Here is a 27,917-nt window from a genome sequence, read left to right as displayed (position 1 = left end):
ATAAAATCGTCATTTCATAGATCTTTGTTTAACTTTCATTTTCATACAGAAATTTGTTTAAATAAATTACATTTAGTTATCATTCAACATCCTATATTTTACTAGTTCCTGTAAAAAATATGGATTATATTTTATACAAGTTATTTTTAAATATATTATATAAACTTACATGTACTTTCCATCTTCGGCATAATATGTTTTTATACATTTTTACATGATTTATAAAATATTGCATTTTATCATACACAAAATAGGCACAATATAAGTATAATAATAATTTATCGCTTGTGAAATAAAAGCATTGCAGTACACAAGAACCATTGTGTAAGAATTCCAAAAATGTAGGAAATTGCTTTAAATAAATACATATAAGTAGATTGTGAAGTCCTAAATAGATGATTAAAAGCATTACATAACACAATATAAATAACAGAATAAATATAAATTGTACTAATTAAGAACACACATCACAATATCAGGAATAGGGCATAACACTAAACCTGTGTAGTGTTATAAAATTTGCAAACCGTAAATTAAGCGTTTATTAGCGAAGACATGAAAAAATACCAAGGAAATAACATACCGATGACAATTGAACATCAAAGCACACAATATCATCCGGGTGGAGTGATTTACATGATTTTGGCGTCAACAAAAAGGTTTTGTGCAATTTATTAAATTACATAAACGCAGTTTTTGAAACGATGCACCACACAAGCTGGAAATGCCGGAAGTCGATTGATTACCATGAACCGTTCAAGCTTCATGCTCAGTAAGACTAAAGTTGCAAATATGTCAATATAAACGTTAGCCACAGCTGTTGTTTCTACGTGCTGAAATCACCAAAACGTTATGAGGTATAAGACTATCCTAAGGCTAGCTTGTTATCAGTTGTACAGAAAACTATTCGGTGTAGGTTGCGAAATAAGTTTAATGCAAAAGCGTAAAAATGAAAACAATGAACGCAACCAGCAAAAAAATTACTGAACGCCAATCAGACATTAACTTTGAAAGCTTTCCCGTCTATTTCATGACCACCACATATTACAGAATTAAATTGTTAAATTTAAGCCCGAATATTAGTTGCACACGAAACTATAACAAACCTCTAACAATCACTTTCCAAAGACGCAGATTCTACATTGTTTTAATGTTTCTTAATTTACCAACCCATTTTGAATTTTCCATGATTATTTGCGATACTATTACAAACATCGTGCTCGTGCTAGGATTACTGGGTGTTAACGTTCACATCTCTCAAATAAATATGCTTATTTATATACAATATTGCGATATGCACCTCGACACTCAATATCCAAACATGGTGAAAGATCTCAAGACCTGGAAGAGATGATCATAGCACCCTACCACTATTTCTAAAGCTATTTAGTTACAATATGTTATTGGCTAAAGGAAAAATAAAATAACGCAATAAATATATAATTTTATATACAAATAATATTATACAGCTCATGGCAAAAATCTTACTCATAATTAGATTGTTCCGTTAACCTCGACCAGTCTGCAATATATTATTGGCTCTGCTTCCTAAATATACTGGGTAAAATATTAAGATTTGTTTCGTTAAATAACGACGGTTACCGGAAAATCGGCTACGTTCTACGCATTAGCTAACACTGGGCCAAATCTGAAACATACTTCAACAAAATGCTTCCTACATGCAAAATACACTTATTTATGCAATCTAGGTGTGGAACATTCATATCTACCTAACCTTCACCTCTCGTATCGGCGGACTCGGGACTAACTCGCCCATTGCCAGGGATTCTGCAATCATTCAAAACAACCGAATTCTGCGGGATGCTATCCTAAGCCTAGGGTTAAGCTTTGTGTACAGGAGTATTCATATTACCTACTCGTTAGTGCGTGTTTAGAACATAATCAGTGTCACAATGTCGTCCTGGACATCTGAAATCATATGAAGAAAAACCGTTTTTGCTTATAAAAGTGGCCTTTGGCCATAATAATTGTGTTTTTATTACCGGCGACGCAACGAACGCAGGATCATCTGGATCTTTGACATTCTATCCTCATCAGATTTTCTGTGAACATACGACACAAAACCGATTTCTGGCGAAACATATTTTAAAGATGAATTTGAAAATTTACCATTAATATGGTGAAGCTCCAAAACGGATCTGCCGATTTCATCTGAAACATTTAATGTATGGTTTGCCTATCGTATCCTATCTAAATATAAAAGAAAACCGACAAATAATATTATATGTTTAAATATATTATAATATGTATTCCAAGTAACTTTTTTAATTTTGCGACAAGATTTAATTTCTATGTATTTGACTTACAAAAGTAAGTTGTGTTATTGCTCGACCGCGCAAACATCTCGATGCTCTAACGAACCCTCGCGGTCAGGTTTTCTGCAAATATAAAAAACAAACCGATTTCTGCGAATAACACGCATTCATAGATAAAGTTTAATTTACCGATGAATGAGACGACAAGACCAACCTCCCGAACGCGTGCACTTCTCATCTGAAACATTCTAATCATATCGTTCCCTAACTGCTATCTACCTAATATACAATAGAAAAATAACGTAATAGTTTTAAAAATATAACATTATGTTATTCATAGTAAGAATATTAATTTGTTTACCGGATGAGTCGAGTGAGAAAGCATCGTCACAAGCGCTTTGTCGCTTATCTGGAATCATATTAAGTGCGTTTTGCCTAGCTTACAAGATGCAATGGAAGTCATTAAAGGTGTTATTTCATAAAACGGACCTTTGTAATACAGTGCTATTGAGACTCCGTGCCAAACTCCTAGAAAAGCCGTAGCTCAACATCTGAAACATACTAAGAAAAAGCCGTTCCCTAACACTTAAAACTACAACAGAAGCGTACCAAAATAGTGATTATAAGAAATTAGGGAAAGATTATTGGTTCTCATGCAATAAAGAACTCGAGTGTTACCGCCTTTTGGAGTCTATTTCCACGATCACGACGTATTCAAACTGCGAAAAAATTTAAAACACGATATTTTCCATATAGGAAAATGTTAAGTTCAAGGGAACATTAAATTTATCTACATAAGCAATATTGCTAAATAATAAAGACATAAGTATGAATACATTACAGGGTAATGTGTAATCCTCGAAAATTTTCACGACGGGCGTGCAACATCTGCAATCACACATGAAAGCACACCTATCTAATAATGATAAATATTAAGTGGGATAAAAACAAAACTTTACCTATTTTCTCGATATCAGCATGTCCGATGCCAATCACATCTATTTGAAAGGGATTAGATAAACATAATTATAGCTTTGGATGTTACCAAGTTTCCGATAGATGCTCTCCCGTATCGTGAGTCTAAGGACAATTTGTTTTGCAAGCATGCTGCGAGCGTATTATCTAGTAAATATCATTCAACCTTTCAGTGCTTTATCTCGAATTCCTTATTAGTTTTATACCCGACACGCGTAATCTGTAATCACACTAAATGCACACCTATCTAATGACAGTTTAAGCTTTACCAATAGAGTCGAGTTCAGCATATCCGATGCTATAGATCTGTAGGAAATGAGTAGTTAAATATTAAAACTCTATTGGACTTTACCAATTTTCTGCTGAACGATTTCTGCGTCACAACCGACAATTTGTCCTGCAAGCTTTCTGCGAGTCTAGTATCTAAGTAGATATTGTTTGTAACCTTAAGCACGGATCGAATGGCAGCTAGACCACCTCCTTGTATCGCGGCAGTTCAAAGCGTAACAGGACTACGAAATTCTGAAAGCACACTGTTAGCGGTACCTACGTCTAGGTGGACAATTGGAATGCTCTTGATGGTTTTTAGTGTTTTGACATTTCACAAGCTCGTGCTTGAAACGTTAACGTAACAAGTAAATTAAAATTCTACATCATCTGTGGAGTATTCGTTGGTATTATAACTGGTGAGGAAACCTGTGAACATACTAAAACGTACGTACCGAAGAATACCGTGTTTTTTGGTTATTTACTTTGCTGACTGGTCATGTGGTGAATGGCGATGCTCATGGTATTACATCAACTTGTCAAAATTTCTGTGAACATATTTAGAGGAAGGGCTTCCTACGAAATAATATTGGAACAGATTTGGAAGGTATTACGAAAAAATATGTGTAATAAATTTTAAACAAGCTTGAACGCCGTGTTAGCTCTTTTGCACATTACAAAGCTTTATTCATTTGAAATGAATTACAGAAAGAAATAGAACTAAACACAACCACTTAACACAAAACTTTCTATATGGGCAACCATTATACGACCATAAGTTAATATATCACAATACTTTGCACACTATCAATAATTGATAGACAAACAAAACATTAGCACTCTCACCAACATCAACACAATAGCCAATTAGCTACTAAATCATGCTATTAGGTGCTTCTAACTGATTACTCCTTATTCAGAATTTATTTGTCGATATTTCGAAACTCATCACCCAAACTATTTTTGCAAACATAAACTTCTCTTGATATTAATTATAAACCCACCACATAAAAATAATAAAAAACCATACCACAATCACACTGAAACTGTAACTTTGGGAAATGACCCTTTATCATCATTTACGTTATTTTTGTTTCACTTAAACACATTAATATTAATTGAGCTTTCATTTTGTTTTATCTATCATAATTGATTATATTCATTGGAATTAAATAAATCTTCTGAGTATCTTCGTCACTTCATATTTCAAATAATCTTCAATTAAAGATGTTTTCTATAACTTGGCTCAATGTTCTTTATGTCTTGAATATCTTGTAAATTTTTGCTTTAAAATATTTCTTATAATTCAACTCAATTTGATCTTTAATATAGAAAAAAAAACTGAAAGAGGATGTGTTCAATACGGTCGAACAATTTAATTTAATTTTTCCATTAATAATTAATATATCCGTGTAATATATACTGCTGGGTGTATTATATATATAGTATTTATATCCTCTTTACAAAAACCTGTTGATGTTTATGGGAAACAAAAACACAATTAGCGGCACTAATAAAATTAAATGTAATTTTGCAAACATAATATATAATACAGGATAAATAACATACAAGAATTAATATATAAACATTACATACGTTTAATGGATCCTTACATGAAAAGCATTATATGCCCAATTTTACTAACCTTACTAAGGCGTGCAAGTGATTTTTATTAACAGCTGTTAAATTGTGAATTATGCAGAATCTACTCGCATGGTTGTTTGAATATCTCCAATCAATAAAATTATTTCTCTGTTTTCGGTAATATACACATTAACCTTGATTTTTCCGGCGTTTATTATAGTGTCATGTCCACGATGTTTTGTTGAGTATTAAGATGTTTATAAGGTTTTTACCTATATTTTATCGTGAGTTCCCGAAGTGAAGTGTATTTAGATTGTCCTACTTTCCTTTAGTTCGGTGGGAAAACAGAATAATTAATAAAACCAACCTTAGTCGTGGTACGCGACACCAACAATTTACATCTGCATTTACTTCACGGCTACTGACCTTAAGGATTGGCAATCGTTAATTTATGTTAATTAAAATTTGTTTTGTACTTCCTTCCTTAACTCATAATCCGAGTGTTACTTCAGAATACTAATCAGACTTCCAGCTTTCGATATAGCTCCGACGTAATAGGGTAATTTAAAAATAAGAAGTTAAACCCACCTTCCGCATTGTTTTGAATCTCCGATGCGAAAGATCGTGGATTGTTAAGATATATGCAATATATGTATTACCTATACTTGCAAAACTGCTCCAGTGTTTTAGTCATCCGACGGTCTTATCTATTTATTCGAAATTAAATTGCAAATATTTTAAACCAACCTTCTGTATGGTGTAATCGATATCTTTATTGCCATATTGCAATCATTCTTTAATTGTGTGTTGTTTTTGACCTTAGCTTTGGAAAATTCAAGCAAGTACTAAATATCTCTTACTTCTCGTCCCGTGACCGGATAGCTGGGTAAAAGTAACCAATCTGTTTTCAAACTACAACATTAAAAACTTTTACCTTACGATATGGTCAGACTCTCGATAACCGCATATAGATTTACCGACGACCGGGACCTTTTAGTTTAAATGATCTTTCATTAAAAATAAGAGCTTTACCTTTGCTCAGCTTATATCGAAATTACTTCCTCAGCGCATTATCATTTAAATTCATTTAGTTTTCAATAAAATCATAAAGGTGTAGGGACTTTACATTCTACGTATTTCTCGCCTACTGACCTGTTCTGAGTTGAGCTAACAAATCGGCTGACTAACTCTGAAACAACTAGTCACTGCTTTAAGTTTTTACCTCAGGACATAAATGTCGATGCTGTATTTTGCCAATTTTTTACTATTTTCAACGGACGCCTTCGACTGACCTTTCCGAAGTCTTTTCTGAGTATTATCTTTTGCTTGAAAATTCGTTTCTATTTCTTCTGTGGTATATCTTAAAATTTCATTTGTATTCTTGTTTACGCTCGAAATTCCGTCATATTCGAATATCTAACTAGAAACACGTCTACGATCTACGTAAAAAGTATCCCCGATAGAACTATTTAGTTCTAATTTCTATATTTTTCACCTCGATATTAATGAGCATTAAATTTGATCCCTGCCTCCTTATAAAGAACTGAAAGTTAAAGATTGAGGGTATTTTAAGTATTAAAGTGAATTGGGATTAAAAAGTATAACAACCATTTTATTAAAATAAAAATAATTTATTTTGAATACTATATTTATATTTGTATAAATGGTAATTTAGTAAACAAAGTACAAACAAATGTGAATGATAGTAGGAATGAAAATTACTATCTATTAATTATTTTAATGAATTAATTTAAAATAATATTTTGAATGTTTACATTTATATGACAATGTTTTCGTACTACGTACACAAATTATTCGATTCGAGTTATTGTCTGTATTAGTCAGGTTTGTTTTATCCGGAGCAATGACTTTTTATTTATTAAGTATTTATAAATAAAAGTATTTTAATAAATATATACAATAAATAATATCCTATATGTTGACGATACTATTGAGAATGAAGTAATAGGGACTAAACTCAACTATACTTATCTCCTTAGCGTCAAATTTAAATATTATCTAAAGCAATCTTAAATTATTGTACTGTTATTATAAATTTGTCATCGCCCGGTCTATTCTAAATATAATATACTCCATGACTCGAGTCTTTAATTTATGTACGATATACCTAAGCAAACATTTTAATTTTATAATTAACTTTAAAACTTGTCTAATGGTAGTATGACGTATGTTATTTGCTAGACTATTTTTAAACTTACAAAAAAATTAAGGTGTTCAAATTATATCCGAATGTTTGCAAATGCTTTCAAAATGAAAATTCGACGATATTTGAAATCTCGACTTATCGTAGCTTAACTCCTATCGCGAACAAGCCTGCCTGCAGCTCCAATATATTTTTATAAATATCTGAAAATTAATGTAATCGGACTCATTACTTAACTTATATCTAATGTTAATTACTCCTTAATATTGAATAAAAAATTTAACGCTTTTAGGTCGTATTTAGGTACACAAAATAAAATGTTATTAGTTCCGAAAATGTTCGTTAAAATAAAAGTTATTTAAAAAATCTATTAAAAATTGAATTCCGTGTGATTCCCAAAAACTTGAATGAATTAGTGAAAATAAATTTCGTTCTTAATGTGTACCAAATCAACTATTATAAAAATGTTATGAGCTAGTTTTATATACCTGTACTTAATTTAAATTAAAGAAAATCCCTAATCGGGGACGTTTCTCTACGGACGAGCGGGTTCCTTGCTGATACGAAAGGGTCGCGACCGAGGGTATACGAAGGCTCTACAAGCTACCACAACGTCATCTATGCGACCTGCCTGCCTGACTGTCATAACCCGGCTCTGTTGAAAAAGCGACCCATCAATACACAGTTATTTATACAAACTCCTGAAATATAATTATTACGATACATTAATAAAGTGTTATTAGAACGTAAACGCATGCAATGCTGTTACAAATTAACTTTATAATCATATTAAACTTCACGCTTTCAATTGCTGCTTGATAGACGTTATTGGATGGATTTATTGTTTGCATAAATGGTAATAATAAATCATAAACTGACATTTCATTTTTTAATTAGTGCATTACGATTATACTAATCGTTTTATAATTGATGACGCCATTTATAAAGTGGATACTTTGTAAATGTTTATAAGTATAGTTATATTATGTGGTATCTACTTATATCATAAAACATGGTTTTGGTTTGAATAAACAATATTGTACATTTTTAGTCAAAAAGTTTAATATAATATACAGTTAATTTTACGTTCGTTATAAATACATATAAGCATTACAATAATTTTCATTAATCTAACTAAATCTATCTTTATTTCTTATCAATATTTATTTTATCATATCTAAACCTAAAACGTATGACGTATCAATATTTTATTAAAGATCTCACAAGTAAGTACTTAAATAATAGGCTCATAATAATTAGGGTAGCTACAATTATCATTTATCGTTCACATAATGTGAACGTCATTTCTTAATTATTAAAAACATATTATAGAATATCTTTAGAATATAGTATAAAACTTATGTGTGTTAAAATATTTAAGATACCGAAGTTCCTATAGTTTAAATTGTTTCTCCTCTATTATTCTGTGGCTATGGTATATAATATTATCTCCATTTTACTCTGTACAATGTTCTGTTCCGCCATTTACATTTCAATTAGTATTTAACAATAAACACTACCTTTTGTTCTAACGTGGAGGTCGCAGAATTTATAAGCTTTCTTATACATTTATAGTAGGTAAGTACCTAACTAAATTAAATTTGTTATAACGTTTTTGTAGCTGACTATACATTAAAACATCAAATTATATAGACGCGCGAGTTGACGACAAAAAAAGTAGGCAAAATCGAAAAGTGCCAACTCGCGCGCGCTCGCGAGATTCGCGCTCGCCAGTTGACGATTAAGTCTGTGCCAAGATATATGGCGTAGTATGTTAATATAAACTATTTCTACATGATCCAATTTTGGCAATTTCATTTATTCAAAGATTCTGTTTCGGTATTTCGTTAAAAGCTTCAATCGTTTTAATTTATTATTAAACTTAGTGATACATTCTAAAAAATATATATTTGATGTGTAGGGATATCTATAATATATTGTACCAAGTTTGTTTCTTTTAATGTTTTTTCATGAAAGCATCCTGTTTCGATATTCCGTTAAAAGACCTAGAATTTAATCATTATATGTACTTATGTATATCTTAGGTACTTGGCATGAATCCTTCATTTTAAAAATATATTTTTAATGTGTATAGAACTGTATATTGTACTTATATAGTTAACAATTGTTTGAGTTGTATACAATTTGAATGTATTTTTTCATTAAAATATTCTGTTTCAATATTCCGCTAACTCTTTCAATCAATTTAATTTATAATTCTTATAACAATCCTTCAATGTTATATTTTTTATGTGTATAGTATTATATTATAATTGTAGTAATATATTTACTCTAAAAAATATATATTTCGTGTACATAATATACCTTTTGTAGTTTTTTTTTTTCATTAAAATATTCAGTTCCGATATTCCGCAAAAACTTTCAAACCTACTTGGTACCTTTTTAATCCTTCGTTCTAAAAATAATATTTTGTTTATGTGTATATTATAATATGTATATTGTAGTTATATAGTTAACAATTGTTTCATTTAATTTCTTTTTCATTAAAATATTCTGTTTCGATCCTACGCTAACACTTTCAAGCATTTTTATTTATTAGATATTTAAAACTTAGGTACTTGTTATGAATCCTTTACTTTGAAAAATATATATATTTTGATGTGGATAGGTACATATATATTATAAAGTAGTTATAAAGTTAACAATTGTTTCTTTTTTTGTTTCTGTGTGTACGTACCTATTGTACCTAAATAATTTTTATTATTATATTATTTAAATTAAGCTTTAAAAGATATCTATTTTTTAATCATATACCTAAATTCACTTAGTTACTATGAATTTTCATTAGTTAATATTTACTGTACCTACTCTTATAATAATTATTATCTTTGATACTTCTTTGATTTCCAATAACGATAGTAGGTACTATTTTATAAATCTTTATATTCGTTTACTCCCTCAATTCTATAAATAGTAACCTACCTAAAACTACATATTTTATCATCCATGTATACTTTTCTAAACAAGTCTGGTAGGACACATTTCACCTAGTTACTACCTACTATACCTTTACGTCTTGTTTTACACAATTTTTATTCCATTTAAAATCTGTTTTCCGAGTCAAGAAATATATTGTAGACTATTATCATCATTCTTTTAATTTATAAATTAACATAATATCTGATATCTTCCTATTCCGATCTACGTGTCGCCTACTAAATTAAAAGATATAGGTACGAAATACGAATACATCTATCGCTGCCTGTTTAATTATTATTATTGTAGAATTACGCAGATATTTTTGTTTATGTAATAGTAATTTTTACCGACTTTTATGGTAAATAAGCCCAGAATTTTAACCACATATTAAAAAATAAACAATACTGCAAAAATTAAAGCGATAATAAGTGATAAAAATCCCATGCAATAAATGTTATTGACATGAACCAAAATTCCCAATAAATATTCAAGCAAAGAAAAATTCCGTGTGATTTGATATTACAATTACCTACACATATTTAATTTAAATTTCAATTCAAACAATGTGCATGCAAAAATAATTTTAGCATTAATTATTGCGAATAACAATCATAATTTTAATAATTACGACAAGTTAACATTCATAATTATTATTGTGTTAGTGCATATTAATAGTTTATTAAAAAAAATTAAAATGCAGATTTAAATTCTCCCGTATTTGTATACAGTCCTCATGATAGTTCTAGATGAGTTAGATTTATAACTTATTTCTCTACACAAAATATTCAATTCCAATATCGTACACGGTATACCATATTAATTCGTTTATAATAATTTCGTCAATCTTTTGCAATAACGTATACATATATTTTATAAATATGTATTATGTTATTTCGTGCCTGGCGATATTTATCGCAGGGAAGCATCCTATTCTTTATGGGGAGACCCATTATGCATTTGACTCACACCTAAATTTCTAAATTCCTGTAGATTAATATTTCCAATATGGCAAATGTTAACTTTTAACCACTCGAGCGAAGCTTTGGAAACTGTTAAACTTTTTTTGAGAGAAACATTTTGTCAGAAAAATTTCATTGCATTTTCAAAATTTATAACATTTAACTAATTAATTTACTTATTTCAGAAGTCTTGTGTTTTTACACAGGTACCTTTTATTCGTATTTGTTTTATCGATTTTAACAAATGTCTCATACCAATGATGCAATTCATTTTACCAACATGGTTAAAATCTTAATTTTGTCGTATATAAAATAATGTCTATATTAACGCATTATAATAAATTACCGTACTTAATTCCTATTAGTATGTAATTTTAATTACTATGCCAGTAATAATATTATTATAGAAATCTGTTTTATAGCAATCTATTTACTTTTTCATCTATTTGCCGTTTAATAATCGTCTACGAGTATTTAAATCTATACATTAACATTAATCAATTTATTATTTAATAATATAATAATAGTTATTATTTTTTTATTAATGTACAATCCGTGACCTTAAATGTTAGGTAACATCTGTATTGTTTCAGATCCTACTATTTAAAAAAAAAAAAATGCTCTTATAACCTACCAAAACAAAATAATTTTGGCCTGGCATCCAAATAATCTCCTAAAAGCATTTTCAATGCGTTTTGTTTCAAAATATATTTTATCATGTACCTATCTAGCTATCGTAAATTTAATAATTTTATATTCTTTTTCTATTAATTACTAATATTTAATTTATTATTTTAAACCTTTTTATGCAAAGATTAATTGTTGTCGTTAGAATTTCATATTCTTTTGTAGTTTGTTCTTATTATAATAATAATGTAACAATAATATATTTATATATATGTACTTACAAAAAATATCACAATTTAATAAAAATACACCTAATTTGTTTTGACATTTGCTTTTGACTATTTATTTATTGTAATGTGTAAACCTATTTTTTTTCAACGCCTTGTTCTAAACTGACGTATACCTATCTAGAACCTACATTTATTTCAATATAAATACATATGTATTCCGTATTATAAACTTGATAAAAATTTCTGTTATTTCATATTATTATCTCTGAATTTAATACTTTTATTGAAATGTGATTTCTCTCCTCGTTTCTCATTGTTTATTCTTACCTATTATAATAATACATATTATATATCCTTTTCGTTACTAACATCCTTACTATAAATCCTTTCTCAGCTACGGATAAACCTTACTAATATACACTACCTACTTGCTATTTTTTTTCACTTCTATGATATACATATTTATAATTATGATTTTAACATTTTTAAGGAAAGATTTTTTAAGATCCAAGAATACGCGACGCGTGGAAAGTTTGGTATAATTTACAATTGTATTTGAATTATTTTACGATTATGTTATTTGTATTGTATTCTAATAAAATATAAATATATCCTTAGATTTATATTATTTACAAATATAACTTTAAGTAGTAATAGGTTTTAACCAGTGCGTTCTAGGTACTTAGCTAGTTTGTTCTGTGGTTATGGTAAATAATAATAATTATTTCCATTTTACTCTGAGTGCAATGTTTTGTTCCGGCTTTACATTTCAAATAGTATTTAATACTAAAGACCTATTGTTCTAACGTTGAGGTCATAATTCTTATGCAGTGCCAAGATACATATACATGGTCACATTTGTAATTTAAATATTCTGTTTCGATATTCCGTTAAAAGTTTCAATAATTTTAATGTATTATTTAAAACTTAGGTACCTATTTGGTATGAATCCTACATTATAAAAATTATATATTTTTGATGTGTACATAATATATTGCAGTTATATACTTTACGATTATTTCATTTTTTTTCATCCGTGTGTCGAATGTCGATGGTATCTCGTCTTCTTTTGTAATCATACAGCTTAATTCCTACTATTCATTTTACAATAATTAATATTTACCTTACACTCGTGTATATACCTAGGTAATATAAGATCTCCATTATTCGATTTTATTCCCTCAATTCAATCTTTCACATAAAAATTAATCCAATAAAATATAAATACATATATCCTTTGATTCATATTATTTTAAGTTTTAACTATTGAATTTTTTTTGCATTCAATTTCCTAATAAACCTTTACCTATAAAATATAAATAATACACCAAGTAACTGTACACTTAATATTTCCTATAGATATTTTTCAATTTAACGAATAAGTAAAATTTACAAAACATATTTCACGCTATTCTTTGAACTTTTCAATCGATTTTCCTTTGGATACTAATAGAAATCATAAAAAATAATGATATCTAATCAATAAAATCTTCAAAATTTAATTATTTGACAGTTCACGGTACCTACTGTTCAAGTGCATGTATTTGATTTTGACTTTACTAAATTTTGTCTTTTAATATGTTCCTTATAAAACATTTATATGTTTCCACTGTATTTTTACTACATAAAATTCAAATTTACGTTGAAATTTGGTAGTACATATTATATTCATAAAAAATTTGTATTTTTCTTTCTATTCGCAATGTTGTTTTTGATTCATTTAACCAATTATAATCGTCTTATAATTTATCTTTGATTTATCACCGATTTTTGATTATTGTTTAAATTATATTTTTTTCAGTATTTTACAAAAATCTGTAATAAACCGCTACCTACTATATTTTGAATAAAGAGATCTTTATTGGTATCTATTATATTCCTTATTTACTTCTTTAGTAACTATGTTTACGTTCATTATTGTTATAATTTATACATACACACTTTATTTTCATGTTACGAGTTGGTATGTTTGAATTTCAATATCCACAACATTTATATTTTGTTTATAATAATAATATACACATCCTTACAAATGTTATTCTTACATATTTTGTAATATAATTATTTAATTACCTTATTAATTATAAATACGAATGCGTGTTTGTTTTATATCAATTATCATCGTCAACAGATCTATCGAAAATCATACATGTCCATCAGTAGATTCAAGTAAGTTTTTTTATATATATTTATCATATTGCATTATAGTTATATATATTTTATACATATATGTTATTAAACTAATAACCACATAATATATTATAGTACTTTTAAAGTTCTGTTAAATTTTCACGTTGGTACCTATATTCATTTCTATGGTATGTTTAAGATATAATATCTTTCGTTTGTTCACGCCTAAATATATTAATTATAGTACCTAGTCAGGTTTTTATTATAGTTGTTATATTGTGGTATTATATATTTTCAGACCTCCAATCTTTTATATGTAGAGTGTAGACCTATTAAATTTGTATGTTGCTTAACTCTGTATTTTATATTTATTTAAATTTACACTTGAAAGTTCATAACGATTATAATATCTCTATCGTTGATCGCTATATTATTTAATTACCTTGGATATATTCAATTTGTCACGCACCTATGGTATGTTATATCTGTGGTATCTGGTATGTTCGAAATATAATATTACATATCATCTTTCATTTGTTCACGAGGTTCGTTGCTTGGACAAGGAATGAATGGAGTAAAACTGGCCAATATTGTATGCAATTAAGTTTTTTAAACAAAATAATACCGTATAAAAAAATAATTTGGAAAATCCAAAAGTGCACGCCTCATAATTTTTTTTTAATAAATATTTATTAATTATTATTTTTGTTTATTTAATAACAATTAAACCACATCGAATCAGACCCTGAAAAATGAAAGGGTTCTATTCCTGAGCATACTCAAGCGTAAGAGAAAAAAAAAGACTCGATTAGTAAAGTAATTCGGTCGCTATCGTGTTAACAAGAAAAAGGATCCGCACATACAGACACACGGACGTCCAAGACAGAACTTTTTTAAACTGTTTTTTAACTAGTTTAAATAACAAAAATGACATCAAACTTATCATGAACGTTAAAAATAGTGTTTTTTCTTAATATGTGTGTGTATGTATTATCTTACAAGTGCAATGTATGATACATAAAGACATTTTAAGTTTGAAAAATCAGATGTTTTGCGCGAAGTGACAGTAGTACCCACCTCAACGCTTCGCTTATGAGGCGTGCAATAAACAGCCCATATCGTTAGATACTTATATTACATTATATTCCTTATCATATAATATATTCGAAAGGGTTTTTGTTTGTTATGTCTTGTCTGGAGATAGGAGGCTTGAGCTCCAATGGCAATTTTTTTACATTTGTACAGTTGTCAGATTCAAAATCAGTAACGATTCAAATTATGCTTCTATCATTATTTCTCGTTATATTTTTTTTTTTGTAATTTTGCGATAATCTGTAAGTCTTAATTTAAAAATTGATAGCACATAATTCAAATAGTAATTATTTTTCAATCTTGCTGTCAACATACCTATTCAATATTTAATTTATAATTTTGTCTTCATGGCCTAGATAATAAAGTACCTAATTAATTAAGTATCGCTTTATAGAATAAATAATTTTTACCTAAATATTGTTTCTTACTTGATTCCGTTTCAAGTTTCAATTATTTCCTCATATTAGGTATCAATCTTTGCTTACTTTTTCTTTCTATACCTAGCTTTACAAGTTTCAATTATTTCCTCATATTAGGTATCAATCTTTGCTTACTTTTTCTTTCTATACCTAGCTTTACAAGTTTCAATTATTTCCTCATATTAGGTATCAATCTTTGCTTACTTTTTCTTTCTATACCTAGCTTTACAAGTTTCAATTATTTCCTCATATTAGGTATCAATCTTTGCTTACTTTTTCTTTCTATACCTAGCTTTACAAGTTTCAATTATTTCCTCATATTAGATATCAATCTTTGCTTACTTTTTCTTTCTATACCTAGCTTTACAAGTTTCAATTATTTCCTCATATTAGGTACCTATCAATCTTTGCTTACTTTTTCTTTCTATAATAATTAATTTTTATTTTGAGACCTTTATTTTTCGGCCCTGCCTTGAACTTACCTACCTAAGATTATTTTATCTGTCAATTCGATTGCATTTGCATTTGTAATTTAGGTATTATCCGATTGTAAAATGTAAATTATATTACAATTTCTCCTTACTTAAACCTAGTATTTAATCTATGCTAAAACTTTAACCTATTACTTCGTATCTGTCCTTATTAATTTCCAACTGATATATATGTACCTTCATTTGAACAGATGAATCCGTACCTATCTCAATAATATATATTTTTTTTGACACCACTACTATCTCCTTTTTCATATCTACTTAAATGTCTTCATATAACTAATGTTTTAATGTATATTCCTACCAATCTACGAAAAAAAAGTAATTGCTTTCATGATCATCATTGCGTATCTAATATTAAATAATTTTTTGTAATCATCAAAATACCAATCCCCCTAAAAAAATACCTAATGCAAACTTCGGCTTATTCTGATTTCTGTCTATGGTTGTAATTTATTTCGTAATCAGCAGGGAAGATTTTTTAAGAACAAGTTCCTTGTTTCCTTTTAATATTTTCTGTATCGCTATTAAACTATTTTGCTACCTAATCTATGAATATCGTTTGACTAATCGAAAAGAAATTAATTATTGCATCGATTGTATGTATTCAATTCTTCTCTCGAATTTTTAAATTTAAAGTCTAGATAAAGAATTAAACCTACTATAGGTACCCACTGAATATTTACATTTTTTAACTTTTATATCTATTATGGTAGGTAAGTACCTATTCCTTGTTTGTTATTGATTTTTATTTACGAGTAGGTACACGATAAGATTACTTATCAATCATTGTTTATATATTTATCACGTTATTTGTTTGCGATCTGTTTCTCATATTATAATCTTAATTCTTAATATTATTTGTTATAACTTATAATATATGGATTTATATGAATAGCATTTATAGCCGAATTCCGTTTCTTGCAGATAGACCTAATTAACATTTCAATTTCCTTTAGATAATAATTATGTACGATACCTATTTCGATACTTGAATTTTAACAAAATGCATTATTGTAATTACATACCTATTTCTTTGTACAAATAATATTAACTTATGTACCTAATTATACCTAATTCAGTCATAGTAATTCTATGTCTTGTTCTACCAATAATCCTACCAACTGTATGCACACACCTGTATCTACACTCATTTAAGATATCTAAGCTATAGAATTTTATAAAAGAGCTCTATCAATAAAATCCTAAAATTGCCTATGTCACTTGACTCTAAAATAACTCATATAAGTACGTCTATCCCTATTCGCTATATAACCTATCAAATCTAATATTTTGTCAATTGGGTTCTGATCTATCTTATCTAGGTATTTGGATTTGAAACCTAGGTATATTTTATCTGTTTACTACCTAAGTGCCTAACAAAGAGCCTTCAGCCTACAATTTTATTCAAAATTTTACTCGATTTTATCAAGTTTTTTCGTCCTAAATTTCCAGCATTGTACCTTTGATCCATCGCTAGTCTCTTGACTGAGCTGTGGCACATCTGAAAATGTAGTTTGTGTTATGCTACATGAATAACTAAGTACATATTATTATACTACTTTATTTCAACCTTATCAAAATTTAAAACCAGGCACAATATTATGTAAACTTGATTCGTATCCTTACATCATTTGATTTCATAATTAAATACATATTCTATCTAGCAATACCTACTCGATGAAATACCTAATACATACTTATAATTTTTAAATTAATTTGGAAATAAGTTACACACACGATTTACTTATATTCTATCATCTTATATCTATCTATATTTATTAAAAATAATGTATTTCTATCCTTTGTATGGGGTACTTGCAAAACCTACTGCACAAATATTGCGCATTAAAATTTACCATGACGTTATTTTTACTTCGATTAATAATAATGACGTACGAAATATTTATGCTGATGATGGCATTGTTTACTCTACTTGGCTAAACTAATATTAAACAAGGTTATCTTTGTCACGTTAAATACTCACTCAGTCACTAATTATTGTTAATAATATGACCAAAATTTGAAAGATTGGCGATTTAATTACTGTTAAGTAAAATGTACGTCATTAAATTAGGTATGTTAATTTACTTTGACACTGAGACTATTTTTTCACCAAAATAAAATATTGATAAAAAATCACACCCACCTTATTATTTATATCTTTGCTGCCTCCCGGGGCGATTTCACTCCCATCTTTTCGATGATAAACCAAATTACGCAGTTACGACAGCCTACATTTTCAACCGGGCGATGACTGCGCCATCTTGGATTATTCTAGATGCTATCCATTTTATGCAATCTTCTCTAGGTCATATGAGACTTATTATTCTAATTCACTTTTGTAATCTACATTTTTCAAAGCTTTATAATTCCTACTGGTATAGAGACTACACCTAGAATACATTTTATCTTTACCTACGAACCTCTCCACTACTCTAATGAAATAGGTATCGTGCCCGAACCCCCGCGCAGCTGCTTTTATACCCAAGAACTCACCCGGTGACGCAGTATTATACGACAAAGTTAAAGAGGCCATCGCAATGCTTAGCTTGCTATATTGCCCAGCAATATTTGTATTTCGGTAGGATAACAGTTCTAGAACATTCGATAACGGTCTGAAAGAGACAACGCATAAAGAATAAAAGAGAACGATAGATGTTCTGGAATCTTCCCAATATGATTATAGCATAAGAGATGCAGAAAATTTTAATTGATTCAATATCTTTTTAATCAGTAATTCATGTTGCAAATTTTTTATCGTTTCTATTTATGTAAATTGTTATTATCTTGTATAAAAATGATTTATAATTACGAATTATAATAATTTATGGATCTAAATATTCACAAAATATGTGATATGTAAAACACAATAATCATTTTAACCTATTTCAGTTATGTTACATATTTACAAGACCTTTCTAAAGGACAATAATACATTTCAAATATGTAAAATAATGAACAACTAACACAATTAATTAGCGAATTAAAAATTATAATATGTACAAATATATTATTAATTTAAAATTATAAAAAACAATTGGCGTATAATTATGGAATAAAGAACCTTCACTTTTTTATTTAGCATTATATTTTTTACCTACTTCATAGCCTATAAAGATATTTTTTGTAAAGATATTGAATTCATAGAAATATCATCAAAACTAATAAAGAAAAAGTATGCCATCCTTATAAATGAAAATATTTCAATTATTTAAAATAAAGGATTCACATATACCTATATTAAAATAATAATGGGACGAATTTACTACATTATATTAATATGTAAGTACAAACATATACATATTTTAAATCATTTCACATGATTTCCTTGTTGACTAATGATTTGAATAAATCTACTTATAAAAAAATATCATTACAATATAGTGGTAAAATCTTTTACTAATTGTAAATTTAAAATTATTAACTAATTGGTTTAATTACTTAATGTAACAGTAGTAATTAAAATTAATAAAGAGTAAAATCATCTTCTTTTAATCTTTAATACTAGTAACTTAATTTATAATACAAAAACTTGTTGTCATATCTCATACTATGCAGTATACGGGTGCAATTTTTTATGAATGCAGATTCAGTATAAACGATCAATATAAGGTATAGAACGTTCCAGAAACTGCAATATGTTGTATGTGTGCATCGTTATTAGAGGGTTGGGGTCTGGGAACAAAGACAGTACGGATTGCAGCTGCGCAAAGCAAAGAAATTGAGATCAATAGACCTTAAATTTCCAGAGAATGCATTGGCTGTGTATGCGTGGTCGAGTCACACGCACACATAGAAAGGTTACTGCTCGCTCTACACTCTCGGCTATTGTTAAAAAAAGACACAATCAGCTTTTACGGATAAATTATAACAAAATAGAAAGAGACTTTATGATTTGATGATTTTTAGATTCTTTCAATAAGATATGCAGACATTTTCCAAAATAATTATAAAAAATATTATATAAATACTAGATTTCCGCCCGCGGCTTCGCCCGCGTTTTCAAAGAAAAACTCGCATAGTTCCCGTTCCCGTGGGATTTCCGGGATAAAACCTATCCTATGTGTTAATCCAAGTTACCCTCTATATGTGTGCTAAATTTCATTGTAATTCGGTTCAGTAGTATTTGCATGAAAGAGTAACAAACACACACACACACATCCTCACAAACTTTCGCATTTATAATATTATTATGTAGTAGGATTATTAGGATAAAAGATTATCAAAAATAAAATTATTAATATTTAAGTGTTTCATTTACATATATCTTCAACATGTATGTATATTTTGTAAATGTGAGACGTAAATCCTACATAATGAATCCTACATAAAGATGTTTTTAGTAAAGTAGAAATTGAATGTTAAGTCTAAGTAATTAATTTCCAAAAAAAACCTTAGTCAAGAGGACAATGAATTAGTTACTGAAATTTAAAACTTTTTTATAATTTACTGATATAGTGTTTTAAAGCAAACTAGATGTATATTTCATTAATTATTTATACTTAAATTGAACATATTTAATAATATTTAACATGTACTGTAACAAAAACAAAAGTATCAAGTATTTTAATCGTTTTGTTCGCAACAAACATTTATTATTAAACAGCAATTTCTAGCAACAGACCTGAAGGAACAATTTTTAATAAGAATGGGGTAAATGTATTAATAATTTATAATGTGTGAATTTTGCATTGAAGCTTAATTTTTTTTATACATTACATTCAATAAAACGATCCACGATTAAATCAGACATTTTTTCTATTATGTCTTAAAAGTATTAATTTAGAATACCAATGTATAGATTGTCTAATCTAAAAATGAACGCCCCTCCACTGTGTTTACGCTCACATTCAAAGTACGTGTATAGACGCAATACACACAAATTGGTCTGCCTCATTGGTCGTTCAGTCCTCCAGTCCTGTCCATGCCCGAACGACAGGACCAGTTGGCCATTGGCCAACTAGTGCATAAATGACGCGATGCACGACAGAACGGACGTGTCATTCCGTACATAGCGCACTCTCCCCGCCATACAATGCTAGGCACCTGAACTGATCGCCCGATTAGTTGACAAATCAGTGCGCGAAAGTCAAAGTTTGCAGTAGAATCGCCGCGCGCACACATATAAAAGTGGTTCAATAATTATTTGTCCTCACACATTGAAACAATTAAGTTTAGTGGAAGGGCGTTCATTTTTAGATTAGACAATCTCTACATATTATTTTCATGCGTGATCAACGAGAATGTAAAAGTAGAGAGTGTGAATACGGCTTAATAAGCAAATATAAATGTATAAACATGAACATATACACAAACATAAAACGTCAAGTATACGTATTGTGAATTTTATTTCTGTGTGTTTTAAAGATCTTTGTGTGAGTTTCCGATTAAAATGTTTTGTCTCTGTTCCACATCAACTTTACAAATACAAAATATTTCGTCGCTATCTCTTTCGCTCAAAGCCGCGCGTTGATTGGTCGATTACATGAACATTCTAGAATATTCCACCCCAAATCGATTGTGATTGGTCCTGTCTTGAAGTATCTAGAAAATTCTCGATCCTCATTCGTCCACGGTCGACTAGTATATAAACCTCGCGTAAGCGCGGCAAAGCATCAGTATTTGAAAACACAAATAAGCGATACGAAGAAGTAAAGTGGTGGAAACGCCGAGTTTTCCGAGGAAGCGATTTTACATACGATATTTTCATTGCAAAAAAGTGAAGAGAAGTGATACAAACAATAAAAATGCCAGCTGTTGGAATTGATCTTGGAACAACATACTCTTGTGTTGGAGTTTGGCAACATGGAAACGTTGAAATCATTGCAAATGATCAAGGAAACCGAACAACACCTTCATATGTGGCTTTTACGGATACCGAAAGACTCATTGGAGATGCTGCTAAGAACCAGGTCGCTTTAAATCCTAACAACACAGTTTTTGATGCGAAGCGACTGATCGGCAGAAAATTTGATGATCCAAAAATTCAACAAGATATGGTACATTGGCCGTTCAAAGTGATTAACGACTGCGGTAAACCCAAAATACAAGTAGAATTCAAGGGCGAAGCTAAGAGATTTGCACCGGAAGAAATTAGCAGTATGGTATTAACGAAAATGAAGGAAACCGCTGAAGCATACTTGGGCTCAACAGTAAAAGATGCTGTTATCACAGTTCCTGCTTACTTTAATGACTCTCAACGACAGGCCACTAAAGACGCGGGTGCGATTGCTGGTCTCAACGTTTTAAGAATAATAAATGAGCCAACTGCTGCCGCCTTAGCTTACGGATTGGACAAAAATCTCAAAGGAGAGCGAAATGTATTAATCTTTGATTTGGGTGGCGGCACATTTGATGTTTCTATACTAACCATCGATGAGGGCTCTCTATTTGAAGTTAAAGCCACCGCAGGTGACACCCATCTTGGAGGAGAAGATTTCGATAACAGATTGGTAAATCATCTAGCGGATGAATTTAAACGAAAGTACAGAAAGGACATGAAAAATAACCCTAGAGCTCTACGTCGACTAAGAACTGCCGCTGAGAGAGCAAAACGAACATTGTCATCTAGCACAGAAGCCACCATTGAGATCGACGCTCTCTATGAAGGCATTGACTTCTACACCAGAGTATCACGAGCGCGTTTTGAAGAATTAAATTCAGACTTGTTCCGTGGTACACTGGAACCGGTAGAAAAAGCGCTCAAGGATGCAAAACTTGACAAAAGCTCCATACATGATGTTGTACTAGTCGGTGGATCTACTCGTATACCCAAGATCCAAAGCATGTTACAAAACTTCTTCTGCGGCAAAAAGCTAAATCTCTCCATCAACCCGGATGAAGCTGTAGCTTACGGTGCAGCAGTACAGGCTGCTATACTAAGCGGCGAACAACACAGCAAAATTCAAGATGTTCTATTGGTCGACGTGGCTCCACTATCCCTTGGCATTGAGACTGCAGGCGGAGTTATGACAAAGATCATTGAACGTAACGCAAAGATACCCTGCAAACAATCTCAAACTTTCACAACTTATTCGGACAACCAGCCAGCTGTTACCATCCAGGTGTATGAAGGTGAACGTGCAATGACTAAGGATAACAACTTGCTGGGACGATTCGACCTAACAGGCATTCCGCCGGCACCGAGAGGAGTGCCTAAGATAGATGTAACGTTCGATTTGGACGCCAACGGTATCCTGAACGTGTCTGCAAAGGAGAATAGTACGGGCCGAAGCAAAAATATTGTCATTAAAAATGACAAAGGAAGACTGTCCCAAGCTGAAATCGATAGAATGTTGGCAGAAGCTGAACGATATAAGGAAGAGGACAGCAGGCAGAGAGAAAGAGTTGCAGCACGTAACCATCTCGAATCTTATGTGTTTAGCGTAAAGCAGGCCCTTGATGAAGCGGGTGAGAAGCTCAGCCAACAAGACAAAGACACGGCTAAAAAGGCATGCGATGATGCCCTTAAATGGTTGGACAACAACACGTTAGCAGAAAAAGAGGAGTACGAGCACAAACAAAAGGAAATAGAAAGAATTTGCTCACCTGTAATGAGCAAGATGCATGGTGCAGGTGCTGGAGGCAACGGTTATCAACAAGCGGGCCCCGGTAACTACCAACAGTATGGACAACAAGCGCATTCTGGACCCACCGTAGAAGAAGTCGACTAAATTTATTGAATGTGTAGATCTCGTAATTTAGTTCCTACATCCTAATTAGTACAATTTGTAAATATTATTTATGTTTTGTAAATAGGTACCTGTTAGTTTAATTTTATTTATTTGCATTCCAATTACAACAGATGATCATGTACTGAGCTGCATTTTGTAGTTTTAGTAATAAATATTTTGAACTTTATTTACTCTCTTTTATTTACCAATTTTTTTACAATTATTATTCTTGCACAATAATAAAATTAAAGATAAATATGTTTCTTAGGAGTTGTGACCCAACAGATAGGCAGTTAATTCAAATATTTGTAATAAAATAAAATAGAACACATCTATCATCACACATATGACATAATAATAAAAAAAACAAACAGATACATTAATTATAAATTTAATTTTATTACGTGAAAATATTGCAAATCTAAACTGCTACTTGCAAGTATAAACTTGTATACTTATATACTTTTTTATGCCATTCCAAAAACATTTTTCAACGTAAAAAAACATTACACTTGAATATTGCTTGAATAATTATTGCTTGAATACTTTTTATTCCTGTTTTAGCTTTTAGGTATTAAAACCATATTAAAACCATTGTACATACTATCTCGATGATTAAAACATATTCTTTACTAGCTTTCCGCCCGCGGCTTCGCCCGCGTTTTCAAAGAAAAACCCGTTTCCATAGGATTTCCAGGATAAAACCTATCCTATGTCCTTTCTCGGGTATCAAAATATCTCTATATCAAATTTCATGCAAATTGGTTCAGTAGTTAAGGCGTGATTGAGTAACAGACAGACAGACAGAGTTACTTTCGCATTTATAATATTAGTATGGATGAAATGATTATATGGATGATTTTATACGAAAGTTTCTAGTAAGTAGATTTTATACCTACGAAAGTATTTCAAGTTATCGAAAAGTGGTTTATTTAAATTCACTTTCGCAATTTATTAATATTTATCAATATTCTCTAAGTTTATTATAAATATCCTCTATACGAATTAAATTCTTAAGTAAATAATATTATTGAACAATAATCTTATAAAATTATAAACTTATAATAAAATTATAAGCTTTTCTAAATCAAAAATTATATTTTTACTTTTACTACAATGCTCAAATGATAGACGTATTTAATCTATGTTATTCTGTCCTTCTCAGCCAGAATGTCAATGTCAATTGACGTTCAGTGTTTCTACACTCCTAAAATTTGCCTGGCTGAAGGCAACTAATTAAAAGGAAAGCATTCAAGAAAAATCAATTATTAATTTATTACAAAAGAAAAAATTTCAATAAACATTTTATACAAATATGTAACATTATAACCAATAATAACTATAAACTATAAATTATTATGTTTTTAACCACTGTATTATTTAATTGTAACATTTAGGATTCACAAAAACTGGAAAGGTGCTCCAAAGAATGTTATTTTTAAGTTCGTATGTGGGTAAAGCCAAAATTTTATTACACTCATAGATTTTTTTTGGCGTCTAATGATAAATAAAGAAACATATTGAGTAATATGAAGAGTTTTTGTTTCCGATTGTTACATTGATGTATTAACTAGTTATGTAAATATCAATTTCAAACGTAAACGTTTACTTTTTTGATAAAAATTTAAAGTCTAATTCACTACAACAAAAAATTCATTCATACAAAAATAAATGTCCTTTTTGCTACCCAAATCTTAGATCATTAAGTAATGGATGGAGCACGCTGGCAAATGTTCTAACTAAACTTTCTGCCGGTTTTGGTGCGGGGAGGGTAACTCACACTTTGAAACACAATCACACATTCACAAAAATAATTTGTGTCTTTACAAACTCAAACTATTACAAAATGGACAGACTAGCATGTTTTTGCACACATACATCGATTACACAGAAAAATCTCTATACATATTACGTAATAATACAATCGCTCTAAAGGGATGTAACCATATCGATATTACAAAAATAATAATTTTGTTGAAATTAGAAATAACATTAATATTATATTCATAAAAAATACTACACAGGTCATTTGTAATGTTTTCATCATTATTATATGCATACGAAAAAACAATAAAACGCCATTTTATTTGTATTTGAATATGTATTTATTCAACACATCACATATTATTTTCAATAAAATAAATATCGGTCCAGAAATTTTTATTATTTCTGTACCGAGGTGTCCATTCTGATTTTCTCCCACAGCATTCAATCCACCTTAGCCTTAAAGCAGGATTTTTTGTAAATCTGAAATATACGCAATATTCGTACATACATATAAACAAAGTAGCTGCTCCGCGCGGTTTCACCCCCGTGGCTCCACTCCTGTTGGTCGTAGCGTGATGATATATACCTTCCTCGATAAATGGGCTATCTAACACCGAAAGAATTTTTCAAATCGGACCAGTAGTTCTCGAGAATAGCGCGTTCAAACAAACAAACAAACAAACTCTTCAGCTTTATAATATTAGTATAGATTACATAATAGAAAGGTTACAAGATTAACATTACAAAAAAAACGGCTAAATGCGAGTCGGACTCGCGCACGAAGGGTTCCGTACCATTAAAATGTTCTGCCAGTTAAAAGTAACCGACCGTAAATTTTAATAAATATATACAAGACTTACAAAATAAACATTATACTCCTTTTTATGCAGTTGTGTAAAATTTTAATATAATAAAGATAATATAATATATTACAAGATAATATAATATAAAATTTTAATATAATAAAGATAATATAATTCTCATCTCATTTCAAATTATACTTAGAAAAATTTTTTTTTATCGACGTTCAAGTTAAAAGCAGTCCGTCACTAAGAAAGTCGTAAAAATTTACGACCTTTTAAGCGATGAGTTTTTAAATTCAACTCTATTACTAAGTTCATAAAGATTAAATTTGAATTTCTCTTCAAGATAGTCTCGCTACATCACTTTATAGTCTCGTGGGGAGTGCGGTTCAATATCGCGTTCTAAATTCAACTTTATCGCTTAGTTCATAAAGATTAAATTTGTATATTTTCTCTTCAAGATAGTCTCGCTACATCGCTTTATAGTCTCGTGGGGAATGCGGTTCAATATCGCGTTTTAAATTCAACTTTATCTCTTAGTTTATAAAGATTAAATTTGTATATTTTCTTTCCATGATAGTCTCGTGAGGCCGCATCAATGATCGAGTACACACATGACTCGATTATTTGTCTTGATCATATCGCTAAACGATACATCGACGATTATTAGAAATTGCATTTAATTAGAAATGTACGTTAAAAAATAAAAAAATATACACAAATGAAAGGTTATTCCATCTTTTTTAATATTCGACATGTTTGAATTGCTTCTGCAAGACTTGACAGTGCAAAACGGCATTTTTAGCGGAGCACTCGCAGACGTCCTTTCGATGTTTTACGAATACGCAGAGTGTTCGTAATCGATTACGCAAGTAGTTTTTATGAAAGCATAAGATTTTTCGATTCGAATAATCTTATACCTCGGCAAAAGGGGAAACGCCTGCGTGTGTTATCCATTACTTAATGATCTAAGACCCAAATATAATATATCGAGTACCCTAATGAAATTTCTATAGCATTTATACTTAACTTTCTGATTCATAATTTAGTGTGAGGTTACTGGAATGTCGATTTTATTACTTTATATAATTCAAAGCAAATTATCATTTTTTTAGGATTTCATCTGTTGTCTTTGATTCTCGCGCTTTTACGTTACACTATTTACGTTACTAAATTTCTATAAAATTTCCTAACGAATCGTAGTATTTATTAATTTTTCTGTCGCTGTCAAAATTCTAGCCGTCAACCGTTTTGTTTTGTTTGTCATAGAACAAGTGAATCGGCCGCGGCGGCGTGTTTTCGTACCTAATTTTTATAGCTATTGAACTTGTACCTGTGATTTACAAGGTATGTTCAAGTTATTTTTCTACTTGTTTATGTAAGATATGTGCTGGTTAGCAGGACGTCGAATTTTAAGATTCTTCGACATGTCAGGTTCCTGACGATGTTTATACCCTTTCAAACATTTTATGAACAATATATATTTCGTGATGTTATCAAGCTAAATTAAATTTGTT

The 27,917-nt window shown here is 29.8% G+C and overlaps 1 long non-coding RNA gene and 1 pseudogene across 3 annotated transcripts; one reads left to right on the top strand and one right to left on the bottom strand.

Annotated features, from left to right (window-relative positions):
* Positions 1–38: 38 nt before the first annotated feature.
* Positions 39–18,619, bottom strand: LOC149484392 (uncharacterized). 3 transcript variants are annotated; one of them, XR_016316257.1, is made up of 5 exons: positions 18,304–18,619; positions 17,618–17,658; positions 7,755–7,921; positions 7,322–7,469; positions 39–6,645 (listed from the first exon to the last, which is right to left on the bottom strand). It is a non-coding gene; the product is annotated as an uncharacterized LOC149484392 (long non-coding RNA). The 3 variants fall into 3 exon arrangements; XR_016316258.1 differs by lacking the exon at positions 17,618–17,658 and having other exon boundaries at positions 39–4,988; positions 5,164–6,645; XR_016316256.1 differs by lacking the exon at positions 17,618–17,658.
* Positions 18,620–21,794: 3,175 nt separating this feature from the next.
* Positions 21,795–23,953, top strand: LOC149484391 (heat shock protein 68 pseudogene; annotated as a pseudogene).
* Positions 23,954–27,917: the final 3,964 nt, after the last annotated feature.

Source organism: Colias philodice, chromosome 11 (genome assembly GCF_061535455.1).
Source record: "Colias philodice isolate Cphi_HAF_F1 chromosome 11, ilColPhil1 Martin Lab GWU primary, whole genome shotgun sequence".
NCBI classification, from domain to species: domain Eukaryota; kingdom Metazoa; phylum Arthropoda; class Insecta; order Lepidoptera; family Pieridae; genus Colias; species Colias philodice.
The sequence above is the reverse complement of the archived record's forward strand: the minus strand, read 5'-3'. Positions and strand labels throughout refer to the sequence as shown.